The following is a 14,695-nucleotide window of genomic DNA, read 5'->3' as shown; positions in this document are numbered from 1 at the left end:
GTTTAAATAGTCCAAATTAATGATGCTATCAAAACTACGTTTTATAGAATTTTACGATGCCGTTCATCGGAATAAAATGGAGTTATAATATTTTATCGTAAAACGAAAAATAAAATTTTAAAAAAATTGTTTGTTACATAACATTCTAGTTAATAATATAATTAAATCGATTCAATTATTTAATAAAATTAAGGTTCTGCTCGCGATTTAAATTTAGCTTTTTATTTCGATCGGATTAAAATATGTGTTTGTGTCGATATATTATTTCTACGTATGAGTAGCTGTGACTAGAGTTATCGACAAAAATTATGAATATTTATGCATATATATATATACATGGTAATCTATTACCGGAAAGGTGAAATGACATCTCCGCGACGAACATCAGAACGTCTCCGCATCTTGAATTGAAGAACAAAAAGAGACGAAGAGAATCTCGGTCGGACAAAAGCCGGTGCCAACGAACGTGGAGCGATTAGGAAGAGGGAATCCGTATCTTAAACCGTCGTCAGGATGTCGGAATGTTAACGTCCCGTTCTGAATTCATGGATAGAAAATCTTATCTGGTCGGTTGTCGTATTTCAGTTAACGGAATTCGGGATCTTAGGAAAAAAACTTGGCTGCGATACGATAGAAAGACACTTTCGGGAAACTAAATTTAAATAGTTTTTTCGATGAAGCCGCCTTTACATTTAACATATTACTTGATTTGTACGCTGAAAATAAACATATTTTATAACTTTACAATTGTACTAACTTAATCGCTCGGCTTTCCTTATCGTTAGTGATCCATATTTAAAAAATAAGTCGTTTCAAATTTTCATATCGTATTTACTTTTTTTTTATTCGACTAAAGAGAGAAGGAAATCTCGTTTGAAATAAAAAATGAAACTAGTTTCTTTAAGTTTTTAAACGACATTCTGAGCAGGTAAACCGTAAAATAAAATCACTTTTGAATGGAGTCAAATGTCGAAATTGTTGATCAGAAATATCGTAAACCGTTCGTTACCGTATCTGTAATTATATTCTGTGTACGTTTTGATCCTAGATATCTTTTAGTAAAATCCACCGTGCGCTTGTAATCCCCGGTCCGACGGAGATAAAATCTCCCGTAAAAATGATCAAAATGTTAACTACAAAAATGTTATCGAGTTTAAATTTGCCGTATTAACTATAATGAAAATAAGTCTTGAACAAGAACATACTGAAAACATAGGAGCGCGCAAATTATGTGTAACTAACCTTTGCGTAAGACTTACATATCGATCACGATTTTGCAGAAAATCATCCTATCGATTATTTTTTTCGGCCAGTTACTTTTTATTTCTAATCGAACCAGATGTACAGATAAACTCGTAAATTCGTTTACGGTACGGATGTAACCTGTACGGATTTGCATACCGATATTAAATAAATAAAAAATCAAATTTTTATCTCACAAAGTGTCATACAGCTCTAAGATTTCGTTTGGCGATGTAATTGTAACACCGATAATATAGCGACCACCTCCGAAATGTTTTTCATATTCGAAACTCTAGCCGCAGTTTTATAGCTTATATATCGTCAGGACTTTTTTATTTAAGCGAAGACAATTTTTTGACATCGCTCAGTGAAAAAAAATTAATTTTTAATTATTATAAATGCGCACTAACGACACTTTCCAAACGATTTAGTTCGACAGGTGACCGATCAATAGCGAATTTTTCTTCCTACTCGCGACTCAGGGAGAAACTACATCGATAATACAAATTACGTACATAAATCGGTTTTAATCCTACATTTAGAGCGGTTTTTAATAATAAAAAAAGTGGTATATGTTTTTATCCACCGGCTTGACGCAATTCTACAGGATGTTTTAATAATTTTTATCGAAATATATAATTTTATATTATTACTGTCGTGATTTTTCGAAATTTCTATTAAGAGATTATAATTATATCGGTGGATTTTGCTTTAGAACACGTAATACTCTTTATTTTAAAAATTTTATTCTTTAAGTAAAATTGACGCGCGATTTTTGATTTTTGTTACAGAAAAAGCCATACGATGCCGAAAATTTAAAGGTAATTCAACAACTAAGACCGTCATCCGTACGAGGAAACCTGGAAGGTGTTAAAATTGCACTTGAAGAAGATATTTCATATAAAACATTTATAATTATAAATAATAACCGTAATAATACAGAAGATAATTTAGCGAATTTCAAAATAAGATCAAGAACGATCGATTCTATTTCTTTTACGATTAGAAGTCTAAAAGCGACGAATTTACGTTAATAATAACGGAAATAGTCGAGTAAGACTTAAATTTAATTTACATAAAGGGATTGTATCTGCTCCGGTTCCAGTGAGTTTTATGAACGGGCACCGACAGAGAACAGAAATATTATCCGTGGTCGATTGAAATGAAGGTAACACAGGATAGGCGGTCGGTAAACATAATACGTATACTGCAGAAAATAAGTACCGTAAATAAACGTCGAAGCACTCCTGTGTACTAGTATTAGGACTGTGTACTAGTACTCAGAGGACCCGTATGCTTAGGTGTACGGGTACCTGTGAGGGGACGGGGACTCCATGGGAAAGCCTTCGCGAGGGGTTAAGTTAAGACCGAGACCCGGCCGAGGGTGTTGATTTTCTGGGGGTGCTTGCGCCCTTGATGCTGGGACCTTTGGTTTCAGGCAAGGCATAATGACCGAGACCCGGTTCCTGGTGGGGGGCGGGGAACGGCATAGCCGGGCCCTGTTTCCCCCGCCGGGGATTAGAGGCAGGCACAAAAGATCCAGAACCGGGGGGTTGACCTGTCGTGCCGGATGTTAAGCCGGTGGATGGGGAGACCTCCTTAGAGTCGGAAGGACACGTCCCTGGGCCGAGTATACTTAATTGGATGTCCGGCCCAGGGATGTAGGGATTAAAAAAAAAAACCGCTGTGTACTAGCTCGATTCGGACTCGCTCAAGATCGACTTCAACCAGGAGGAGCACACACCGATAACTGATAGCAAGACTATCGTTATTAAGGCTGAGGGAAAGACTTATGCCGACCTATTAAGAACAATGAAAAACAAAGTCACCCAGGAAGAGGCAGGCGAGGTCCTTTCCCTTCGGAAAGGACCTAATGAAGAATTAGAGGTGATGATAAAAGGGGCACAGAAGGCAGAAGAACTCACCACTCCGAAGAGTGGTGAGTTCTTCTGCCGATCGGACAGCAGCAGCGGGGACTCCTGGGGTTCGATAGGTGTGAATGAATGAAAATACCGAGACCCGGCCGGCGGTTTGGGTTCCCAGATACACTTTGGCGGCTTCGGCTCCTGCGCCGTCGGTTTGAGGCTGGCAAAAGGAAAGACTGAGACCCGGTCTCCGAGGGGGGCTGGGAACGGCATAGCCGGACCTGGTTCTTCCGTTGGAGATTAGAAGCAGGCGATTAAAAGATCCGGAAAGGACACGTCCCCGAGTCGAGTAATACGTTCCGTTTCGCTTATTTTATTTTTAGCTCGTCGAACGTTTTGAATCTGAATAGAAAAAAGAATCCTCTCGCGAGAACATCGTCTTCTCTTTATTTTATTTTCTATCTTTTTAAAAATAACAATTCCTTCTAATCAATCGATCGTCTAACTTGCCCCGTTCAAATTCTTTCGCCCTTAAATTGAATGTAACTCAAGAACGACTCGACTGATTTTCATCAAATTTTCACACGCATAACTTCAGATACGCTACTAGGGCGTATCTAAATTTCAATAAAATTTATATAGTCGTTTTGAAGATTTTCGAGCCACAAAATGTTATACGTAGGCCTAAAAATATATATAAATAAAATAAATATATAAGGAAACCGCAATTTAAGGGAATGGTATTTTTGTATTCAAAACGTAAAGACAATTCACTTTCACCCCGACTCCCACCATGCGACCGAAAATAATACCTTATTTTTCTTCGAACCTTGCATAGTTTACTTGATGTATTCGCGTTGTTGTTATTATAGTTGAACCCATACGATTATTTATTTCACACTCTCATTGATCGTAAAGAGAAACCGATTCCGAACGAAAGCCGCCGAGTGACCGAAAGTCTCGACCGGTAACAGCGATCCACTTGAATTATCGCCATAGACTTCATCGAGTGTAATAAGCGTTCTAAAAAAAAAATGTAATACAGTTTGCAAGTCAAGATTCAACGCTCTGACAGTTTAAGTAAGTCATCATTCGTTTCGTTTTGCCGTTTTTCAAAAGCGATTAACTTAAGCGACGTATCGGCGTGACGTTTTGAAGAAAATTCGGAGAAAAAATTACAGAAATAATAAACCGTAAATTCTCATTTACAACTATAATTTTTTACGCCGTGCAGAGCGTTTGAATGGTTAATACGATTTAAAAACCGGATACGACCGGTTCGATAATGTTCTGCTCGCCGCTCTACAAAAGTGAAAGAACTTGCGCGCAATAATCGCTGTTTAAACGGGCGGGAAATAGCGAACGGGGATATAATTTTAATCGGGTCAAGCGGTGAAATTCTCACTTATGCGATGATGGGAGACGGAGTGAGGGGTGTTGAAAACGCAGGTGGCTACTTTCGCTCTGATTGGCTGCCGTCGGACAGTACTGATCACGTGATGGTACAATTAAAATACAACAAAATACATGTAAAGTTGCTTACATGTGAGTAACAACGTTAATAGCCTTTTTTCTTATATATACATCCGACATAATTAAATTAAATTATGATCGGTCGATTATTTTATATTTACATTTTATTAAAAATAATAATTAATCTTCTTTAATTTTAATAAATATATTAAAATTATTACGATAAAATTGATCGGTTTTGTACAGTAGTTTTCTAACTAAACAAAAACTTTAATGTTAAATAATAACAGATCAAATTTTTCCAGCTTTATTTACAGTACGACCTCGTAATATCCTACACTTGTATTTTAACGAGCGTGGAATAAGAGGTAGATGAAATTAGTGAAATATTTTTAAAAAAACACAAAATTCTTGCCCAGAATCAAACCCGAGACCAGCAGATTTAGAAGCTAACAATTATATCGACTAGTTTTTAATACGATAGAATGTTATTAACTAATTTATAAAATGAAATAAAGCATTAAAGGATAAGAATAATCAGTAAAACTTGTAATTAACTCGATTAAATTTCAGGTTCTAACAACATGGCCAGATAAATACAACAACGTTGCGTTAAGACTAAAAACAACCTACATTCCTACATTTATGTTTATAAGTACAGAAAATATAATGTTATTTAATACTTCTACAAGCATCAACTAAACATTTTGCCGACCGACCTCGTAGGTGGGATCTTTCGTGGGTTCGAATCTCAGACACGGTTGGAATTTTTTATTCCAACCGACTATAAAGCATATTACAGATTTGTTTAATTATTTATCAAAATATGAGTTTATATTGCAGCGTGTAAGGCATGTGTTTATTGAAGGCTGTTTAACGCTCTACTATTAGTTTGTCAGCGAGTCTCCGACGGAAGGGCGGTATTGTCTCCATAATAACGCGGCTACTAACGGTTATTAGTCATCTCATATTAAATTTATTAATCCTTCTTATATATATTAATATCAAATACGTGTTTTTATATATTTATTTGTATCGACAATATACCGACATCCAGTTCGTCATTTACTTTTATTTTTTAAATTTTAATAAAGCGGATAAAAAGCCAATTCTGACCGGAATTCGAACCCGGTAGTAAGTACTTAGTACTACTTTTTTACTACAGTAAACAAATTTTTTTTTTACCGTTTACTCTCGTAAATATAAGTAATAACATTATCATTCTGGTAACGTTTAAATATTTTAAAATGCGAGATTTAATATTTTACAAGCGAATAAAATGAAATACAAAATACTGTAAGAATTTATTATGAAAACGTATACTTTACTTAAGAGACCACAATTATAAAAGTAAGAGTCCCTCTTGGAAAGTAAAAGTAACATCACAGTTAGTATCATCACCCCCTTTCTTAAACATTAGTCTACCTCAGACAGCGCGAGAATTTTCTCGCTCGCTCTCTCTCTCTCTCTCTCTCTTCGGTGCGTGTGGGCGCGCGCAAATTTTGAGTAGTCGAAAGATCATTTAATTCCTTACCAAAAATGCACTCCCAGCAATAATTTCGTTATCGGACCTCCAGCATATTTATGCCTAATCATAGTTCTGTTAAATATTATAAGGAATAAATATAGCCAAATCAAAGTTAATTTTAATCTGACACATTTTTTATGTACCGTGTACCGATTGTTTGAAATTATATTACTCACTGTGACAGGAGAGCGATCCCATCTAGATATTTTTAAACGTTCAAGTTCATCGACGCATTGAATTTATAAACTTTTATTTAAGAAAATATCTTCCCGTAAATGATGTTTTTAAAAACAATAAAAAATATAAACTATAGATTTTATATTTTAATTTATGTAATTATATATACATATACCTACACAAAATGATATAGGAAGAAAGTGAAAAAACTTGAAATTAACAAGTTCTACAAACTTATGTCCGAAAACAATTTGTTATAGAGTTACGGCTGGCGAATTCGCTAAGGAGAATTGGGAAGAAGCAGTTTCACGTAACTACCCTTTTGAAAACGGAAATGAAGTTCAGTCGTACAAATGACAACTTTACTTCTTTCACCGCAGGGAAGGGTGTATATACCTGTACAACAATTCCAGCCGCGGAGTAATTCGTCGGTTGTGTATACATTAAATAACTGCCGGGTAACCAAGTATCTTACTTGAAATTTACATTGAATTAATCATTCATTATATCGTTGCAATAGTTTCATACTTTTAATTAAGTTCACATTTTTAATCGTATATTAAATATGCTGCCTAGCTAGAACAGACGTAGAACTTACTAATGTTATTCCTTCAACATTTTAAAGGAAATTAATTAATAATTTTAACAATAATTAAGTTCGTTCATTAACAATTAAGAAAAAAATGGCAGATGTTTACATTTAAACAAGCGGACAAATGAATCTGAACAATATCGAGCATCATTACTATAAAAGAAAGTAATACTTATTAGTGCCACCTACACCGCAGACGGTTTACACTTATCACAATCGTAAGAAAGAATGCGACAAATTAATGAGCTCTTTCTTCAAGAAACTATGTTGTATTACACACAAGCCTCCAATCTGTGTGGAATGTAGAGTAGTAATTAAAGACTATCAGACAGTTACTCTACCAAAATAATTATTTATTTCTTAAAAAGTACTTTTACAAAATTAAAAACAAAAGTTATCGTAATCTTTTTTTCCTAATCAACAATTTTGCACGATACAAAAATCAAACTGGCGAGTTACAAATTCATGATTATACTACATTAAGTATGTAAAATGCGTACTATTATTTTTACGAGTATATCGAGCGTAAATTTTTCTTTAGTTTGATAATGATTTAGGGCAAAAAGAGGTTTGATATTTGCTCATACTTTGCTTAACCCACGAGTACAATACAATAATTTTATTTCCTTGGTTAATTATTTATCGGCCGATTAACCTAAAATGTATAACCAACCTATAAATTAATAAATGTTTCATTTCTGTTTATTTTTGGGATATTATTTCGCTGGTATTAAAAATAGAAAACAATGTTAGAAATGTTTGGATATAAGAGATAAATAGTAATAATTTATTTTGTAAAAATAAGAGTGCAAATTGTATTCTAAAATTCATTACGTGATAAGTATGGATAAAACAAAAAAAAAAGACACTTATTTTAAGCTATATTACAATAATATTAATATAAAAAAGACTTACATCAATGAATAATGAGATCATCTAACTAAAATAAACAATGTTTAAGAAATAATAACGATAAACAAGAATCACGACAGACACAAGAATCCAAATTGAACTGCGTATAACTGCGCCATCTGTAATTTCTTTCTAATTAGCCCGAGACTGCAGGATATCATACGCTTCGTTCTCTCACACGCTTAATTTTTTCTGTCGTTCCCCACCACTGCAACTAGCGTTGCGTTCAAATGACAAATCTATGCTACTACCGCCCTGTAAAATGAATTTCCTATACTACACCGTAACAACCGACACCGATAACTGAATATTAATTTGAAAACTTTTATCTAAAATAATAATAGAAACCAAATTTTCGCTTAAACTTATGCACGCGTTAACAAAGGAACGTAACCGACGATACCCAAACGGTAATGATAAGATTTTAAATTATTTCGTTTTACCTAATATTCAATTTACGATATAATTTACACCGACGCGTATTTTATAATTGCACTTGGACATAAAATAAAACACTACTGAGCGTCCGTTATAATGTTTTGCTTTTTTACTAAATACTGCTATTATTTCTTTTAATATAAAAACAACAGTTTAAAAAATGTAATAGCGTAATTAAAAATAAAAATCTTATGTCACCAGTTTAGTGTCACAGAAAGTACCGTGCTTGCCTGCTACACCAAGGGCGTCGGATTCGATTCCTTGTCAGGATCTGAAGACAATTTTACAACTTAATCCGTACAATCTTTAGTAATTAATCAGAAAAAACACACAACAGGAACATTTGTTTTAATATAGATAATAACAAATATTAATGAATAGTACATAAGGGACTCACGATATAAAACGATTATTACTAAACTTATCTCAAGCAGACTACCGTATTTCACAGTACAGTCCAGCCGAACTCGAACGCACAAATACACATTTAGTAAGGATTTATTCACAAATTATACTTAGAAATCACAAAGTAATATTTCGCGTCTCATTTAATTTTTGTGATCGATTTTGTCACCTCAGTAACGCAATAAAGAAACCAACTGATATACTGAAAAAAGTCACGGGTTTGATTCTTGATTTGGACACCGGATCACAATTTGTTTAGCCGGGTTTCACATATTAAAAATAAGAATAAACTGAAAATCTCGGGTTCAGTTTTCGGTTTAGAATTAGTATTTTCTCAATAATTACATCTACGTACAATGCTTATGAGAAAACAAATTAAATAAATGAAATAAGCCCGTGAAAGCAAAATTTTTTTATTTAAATTGTTTAATTATTTTGTTAATCGTCAATAAAAATCATAGCCTATAAAATTTCACATGTATTGCGTGTTTTTTTTAATTACAATTCTTTTAAGTTTACGAGTAAGTTAATGTTATTAATATTTCAGCACGTATCAACTAATGACGTCGCCAGTCGCCGAGGTGGAGTATTAATATCTTCCCTCTCATCCTAAAGGTCCCGGGTTCATATCCCGGTCGGGCCTGAAATTTTAATTCATTTCAAAATTTCAATATCGTACTTCCACACACAACCTCCGACCTAATGTAGCGAATATTTATTTAATAATAAAAAAATAATTGAATTAAAAAAATGCTACGACTCTGTTATGGAAAAAAGGAAATGCGGCTATGCTGTCACGACAGAAATGTGTCGATCATATGCTCGTGAAATCCCTAAATCGTCGAATAAAGTTGATTTTAAAGCAAGCCGTGGATGGATAACACGATTTTTGCACGAAATGATTTGTCAATAAGACGAATAACGACCGTTTATCAACGACTTCCAGATGCTTATGAACAAAAAGTTTACATTTTCACAAATACATAACAAATCTTAGAAAAGATAAAGGCTATTTGCCTTTTCAAATAGGAAACGATGATCAAACGCATATTCTGATATGCCATTTGACAAAACCGTAAAAAAAGCGTTACGATTCGCACCGGTGGTAATGAAAAACAAAGGTGTAGTGTTACGCTTTGCATTATTTCTGACGGATCAAAATTACCTCCGTACATTGTTTTTAAAAGAAAAACTCTTCCTACCGTAGAGTTATTTTCAGAGCACAGGAATCGGGTCGGATGGACGAAACCCTTAATGTTAGATCGGATCAGGTGCGTATGGCAAAAGCGATCGGGAGATTTACTTGATAAAAAAAATACCGGAATGCTAGTAACGGATAGTTATCGGGGGCATACGACCGATAAAGCGAAAGGCATTTTAAAAAAGGGTATGACAGACCAAGTAATAATTGCAGGCGGATTGACATCTATATTGCCACTAGATGTCTGCGTTAATAAACCGTTCAAATCTGCATTAAAACAACTGTACGGTAAACGGATGGCTGATGAAAATTTCTTTCTCACGCCTGCAGGAAGAATCAAACGCCGATTTTAACCGGATTTGTGTTTGGATAAAAGACGCTCGGGAAGGTATTTCCGCAGAATTATTAAGGAAAAGTTTAAAAAAATGCGGAATATCCATGCTGTTCATGGTTTCTTCTAAATCTTTTTTACCCTCGACTAGAATTACTATATCATCAGCAAATCGTAGCATCTTTATCTTTTCACCTTGTACTGTAACTCCGGATTTAAATTGTTCTTTAATATCATTGTCGGACTCCCTTTCTAATTACAGTTTCTTTCTTATTTTCTTCAATTATTAATATTGCTATTTGGTTCCTGTACATGTTAGCAATTGTTCTTCTATCTCTGTATTTCAACCCTAATTTTTTTAAAGTGCTGAACATTTTATTCCAGTCTACGTTTTCGAACGCCTTTTCTAGGTCTATAAACGCCAAGTATGTCGGTTTGTTTTTCTTTAATCTTCCTTCTACTATCAATCTGAGGCCTAAAATTGCTTCTCTTGTCCCTATACTTTTCCTGAAACCAAATTGGTCTTCTCCTAACACTTCCTCCACTCTCCTCTCAATTCTTCTGTATAGAATTCTCGTTAAGATTTTTGATGCATGACTAGTTAAACTAATTGTTCTGTATTCTTCACATTTATCTGTCCCTGCTTTCTTTGGTATCATTACTATAACACTTTTTTTGAAGTCTGACGGAAATTCCCCTTTTTCATAAATATTACACACCAGTTTGTATAATCTATCAATCGCTTCCTCACCTGCACTGCGCAGTAATTCTACTGGTATTCCGTCTATTCCAGGAGCCTTCCTGCCACTCAAATCTTTTAATGCTCTCTTAAATTCAGATCTCAGTATTGTTTCTCCCCTTTCATCCTCTTCTTCCTCTATAACACCATTTTCTAATTAATTTCCTCCGTATAACTCTTCAACATATTCCACCCGCCTATCGACTTTGCCTTTCGTATTATAAATCGGTGTACCATCTTTGTTTAACACATTATTACAACATAGAATATACACATAATCTCTGCCGTCATAGACACATCGTCTATAACAAAAAGAAGTCGAGAATTCAAATTTATCATTTTCTGCTAAAATGCTATAGCGATTCTGACCAGAAGATCCAGGAAAGATCACGCAGATGTACCACAACCACCGTTCTCACAACTGTTGTTCAAAATTTTTGTCTGGTGAGTTGAAGTACCAGTGGGAGATAAAAATTTTGGATAACATTTAAAAGCGATTAATTACCTAACATACAAAAAAATCTTGGTAGTTTGAGAAAAATTCCAACAAAACAGTTAACAACCTTTAAATTTCTCCAACGGTAACATTTTGTTAGAATTTTACCGGTGAAAAAATTAACTTCAATTTGGAATATTCCTCCTTCAATATGAAAAAATAATTGCGGAACGTGAGTAAGATCAGTACACGTTAATGACCGCTTGATGCACATAGTTGCAACGTGCTGCTGATGGGGTTGCCACCCGCAACAGGAAAGTATATCAAATATATTTTGCATTACTTAAAAAATACTTTATTAATAACTAATATTATTAAACTTAATTCAGTAACAATAATGCAATTCTCTGAAATCTTTTGCAAATTTTCCTGATTATTTTCTAAAAGTTTTTGACTTTTCTTGACTAAATTTATATTTCCTGACTTTTCCTACCTGTGGAAACCATGTTAGTAAGCTGTCCAATCCCAGGGAATTACTGACCCCATTTCTTTGAAAATGAGAGTAGTAGCGCAAAAACCTTTACTGCAGTTTGATACAGTCAATATGATAAAAACATATTTAAAAAATAGTCAAGAAATTTGGTAGGTTACCTTGGTTTCAAAAAGAATATGATACAGTACGCATCGGTTCCACTTCAAGAAATGGAGACATTACACCGTATGAATTCCAGATTTAAGCGCTATGACTATTTTGTGGGGTTTTGAAAAGTAGGGTCTCTACAATACTAAACCGCAAAGTATTGGTGAACTTAAAATAAGCTTTTATAATTTAGATGTTGTGAGAAACTTTGAGAAGCTCCAAGGATAAATATTCGCACGAGGTGGACATTTTAAAATAAGAAATGTTAAAATAATGAAACGGCATCATTGACAGAGGCTCAGACATACTAAATGTATGAATGCAAACAAATGTTTTACCGGTTATAAAAATTAAACATCTATAAGAGAGGAAATAAAAAAATCTATAGAAATCTATAGAAGAGAGAATGAGATGGGATAATCGATTTAAATAAAATAACGGTGTAGTAACATTCAATAGAATAGTAATTCTATACGATAAAATTAAACACAGAACTGTGATGCCATATGTCCCAATACATATCTATATTTACATCTATACTATTATATAGACAGGAAGAGGGTTTTTGTTTGTTCAGGATAAACAAAAAGAGAAAACTACTCGATCAATCACAACCAAATTTTTACCGATGTTTCTTGGCATAACTGAAAAAATTTTTCGATATATTTTATCTCAAAAAATCTCTAAAATATATATATAGATATATAGTAGGGAGATTTGCCGGCTGAAGCGTAAACTTTAATGAACTATGAACTTGATCATCTATCACCACGTGAACCGGGTTGGAACTAAATGATTTGAATCGATCGATTGAATAATATTACAAAAAGAACAGAATTATTAATAGAATTTACGTTAAATAAAATAATATTAAATAAATTTTAAAAGTTTCTGTTTAACAATAATGGGCATGCCATAAGGACTGTGTCTGAGGCTAGAGAGGTGAAGTATGCAAGCACCTCATGGGAGGCTAGACCAATCATCACCATCAACTGTAACAAACAGGGTGCCTGTTTTGGGAGGTGCAACAGGGTGCTCTTATAATATCTCTGCAAACAATTATCCGATTTTCAAAATTTTAACCGGCTATCTGATAGTATGTTGAATACTAACTTTTGCATGCACCAGGTACACTCTTGATCTAAGAAATCACGGTTATTCGGAAATGTGTATATATAGAGTTTGTCTGTTTTCTCATCACATGAGAACCAACCGACCGATTACTTTCAAATTTTGAGAATACACTTGTATTCGAGTTATCCCAGGGAAGGTTTTAAGCTGTCGACCGAGGCTCTAGCTCCTTTGAAGGTAAATATATTAAAAATATTCATTATTTCTTCTCGCCCGACGAGGGTGAAGTTGTGAATTAAGGATATTCATTAAGGAAAAAGTAGATTAATCCTTTTACTTCATTTTTATATTTCTGCTACAGTGACGAAGAAATAAGTTATGAATTCTTTGCCGTACAGGCATATAAAGCCTGAATACTATATTATTTATCGGTATTATTATAACAACCATGAGGATAACGTACTGTGTAGGGGTCCAGGAAGTGGCGCCCTCTGGGTAGATGGGAATGGCGACTTAAGCAAGCTGTGCAGGTGTCCAGGGCAAAAATTGGTCCTTCTCAAAAATTGGTAATGGCAAGTGAAGCAAGCTCTGCGGCCATGGAGGTAGGTTCCTTGGCCTACCCGAAAGCCACAAACCCAAGTTAGCTCGTGATTCATCCAAGGGTCCAGGTTCCGGTTAGACAGGCTAGCTAGTATATTATACAGAACATACCAGAAATGAGTAGATGCTACTTCACAAATTAAAAAATAGAACTTCTTCAATATTTTCATGGATGGATCAAGGGAAACCATGGTAAAACCTTGATTAGACCACCATCATAAGACTAGTTAATTAAAAAAATTTTAATTTATAATAATTTTATATTAACTATAAAATAAAATAATATGTGATTTTAATCGCATCTATAAAATATATGCGATTAAAATCTATATTAATTATTTTAAATATAAACACTAAATAATGTTAAAGTAAACACATGATGGTACTAAATATAAAAACAATTAAAAAGAAATCGGAGTTCAGAAGGTATTAATTAAAATTGTTTAAGCACACACTGAATGGGATCATTGTTTAACGCTTTGAGGACCAGACCTTTTTTGGAGATGGTTAAAAAAAAACACATGCTCATATTATTGTTGTTAAAAAAACTCACAGTGCCTTACGGTGAGTATTTGTAAGCGTGTGCTAAAATATTTATAAATTTTTTTATTATTAATACTTTTTAATTGTTTTTTTTAATAGTAGGAAAACCAATGCACTATCAACTAGAAATATTTTTGTGGTCATATCTTATTCAAAAAGTTTTCTAAACATTAAAGAAACCAAAAAATGAAAAAAAATGAGTTTGAAAACTCAAAATCAAGAAACAATTTTACGATGGGAATCATAATTTTTAGAATTGTTGTCCTGTTTTGTGTTAAACCTGAAAATTCCATGATCTTTAGAGAGAAATTGATAAATTTTAATCAAATTTATAAAATTTTTAGAAGTCGGTACACAAATCACTATCAGGTTGAACTTTCCTAAGTTCCCGATCTATTTCACTCTTTAACTTTAGTAAAGTTGGCAATCGAAGAATAATAAGCTACTTTCACATAAACTGTAGTATTATGTTTCATCACGTGAAAACAGTTCAGCTGTCTGG

At 33.8% G+C, this 14,695-nt stretch overlaps 1 protein-coding gene across 18 annotated transcripts in view; it reads right to left on the bottom strand.

Moving 5' to 3' along the window:
* The window catches only part of LOC142328256 (uncharacterized), a 164,649-nt gene that overhangs the window by 136,869 nt on the left and 13,085 nt on the right, over nt 1-14,695 (bottom strand). Inside the window, exon 1 of one of the 18 annotated variants that reach the window (XR_012757259.1) lies at nt 7,793-7,926. The exons of 16 other annotated variants lie outside the window; for them this stretch is intronic. The gene's annotated coding sequence lies outside the window, so the exon portion shown is untranslated. Of the gene's footprint in view, nt 1-7,792; nt 7,927-14,695 lie in introns of those variants that run through there. One more of the 18 variants, XR_012757257.1, reaches the window with a different exon arrangement.

Source organism: Lycorma delicatula, chromosome 7 (genome assembly GCF_047948215.1).
Source record: "Lycorma delicatula isolate Av1 chromosome 7, ASM4794821v1, whole genome shotgun sequence".
NCBI classification, from domain to species: domain Eukaryota; kingdom Metazoa; phylum Arthropoda; class Insecta; order Hemiptera; family Fulgoridae; genus Lycorma; species Lycorma delicatula.
The sequence above is the reverse complement of the archived record's forward strand: the minus strand, read 5'-3'. Positions and strand labels throughout refer to the sequence as shown.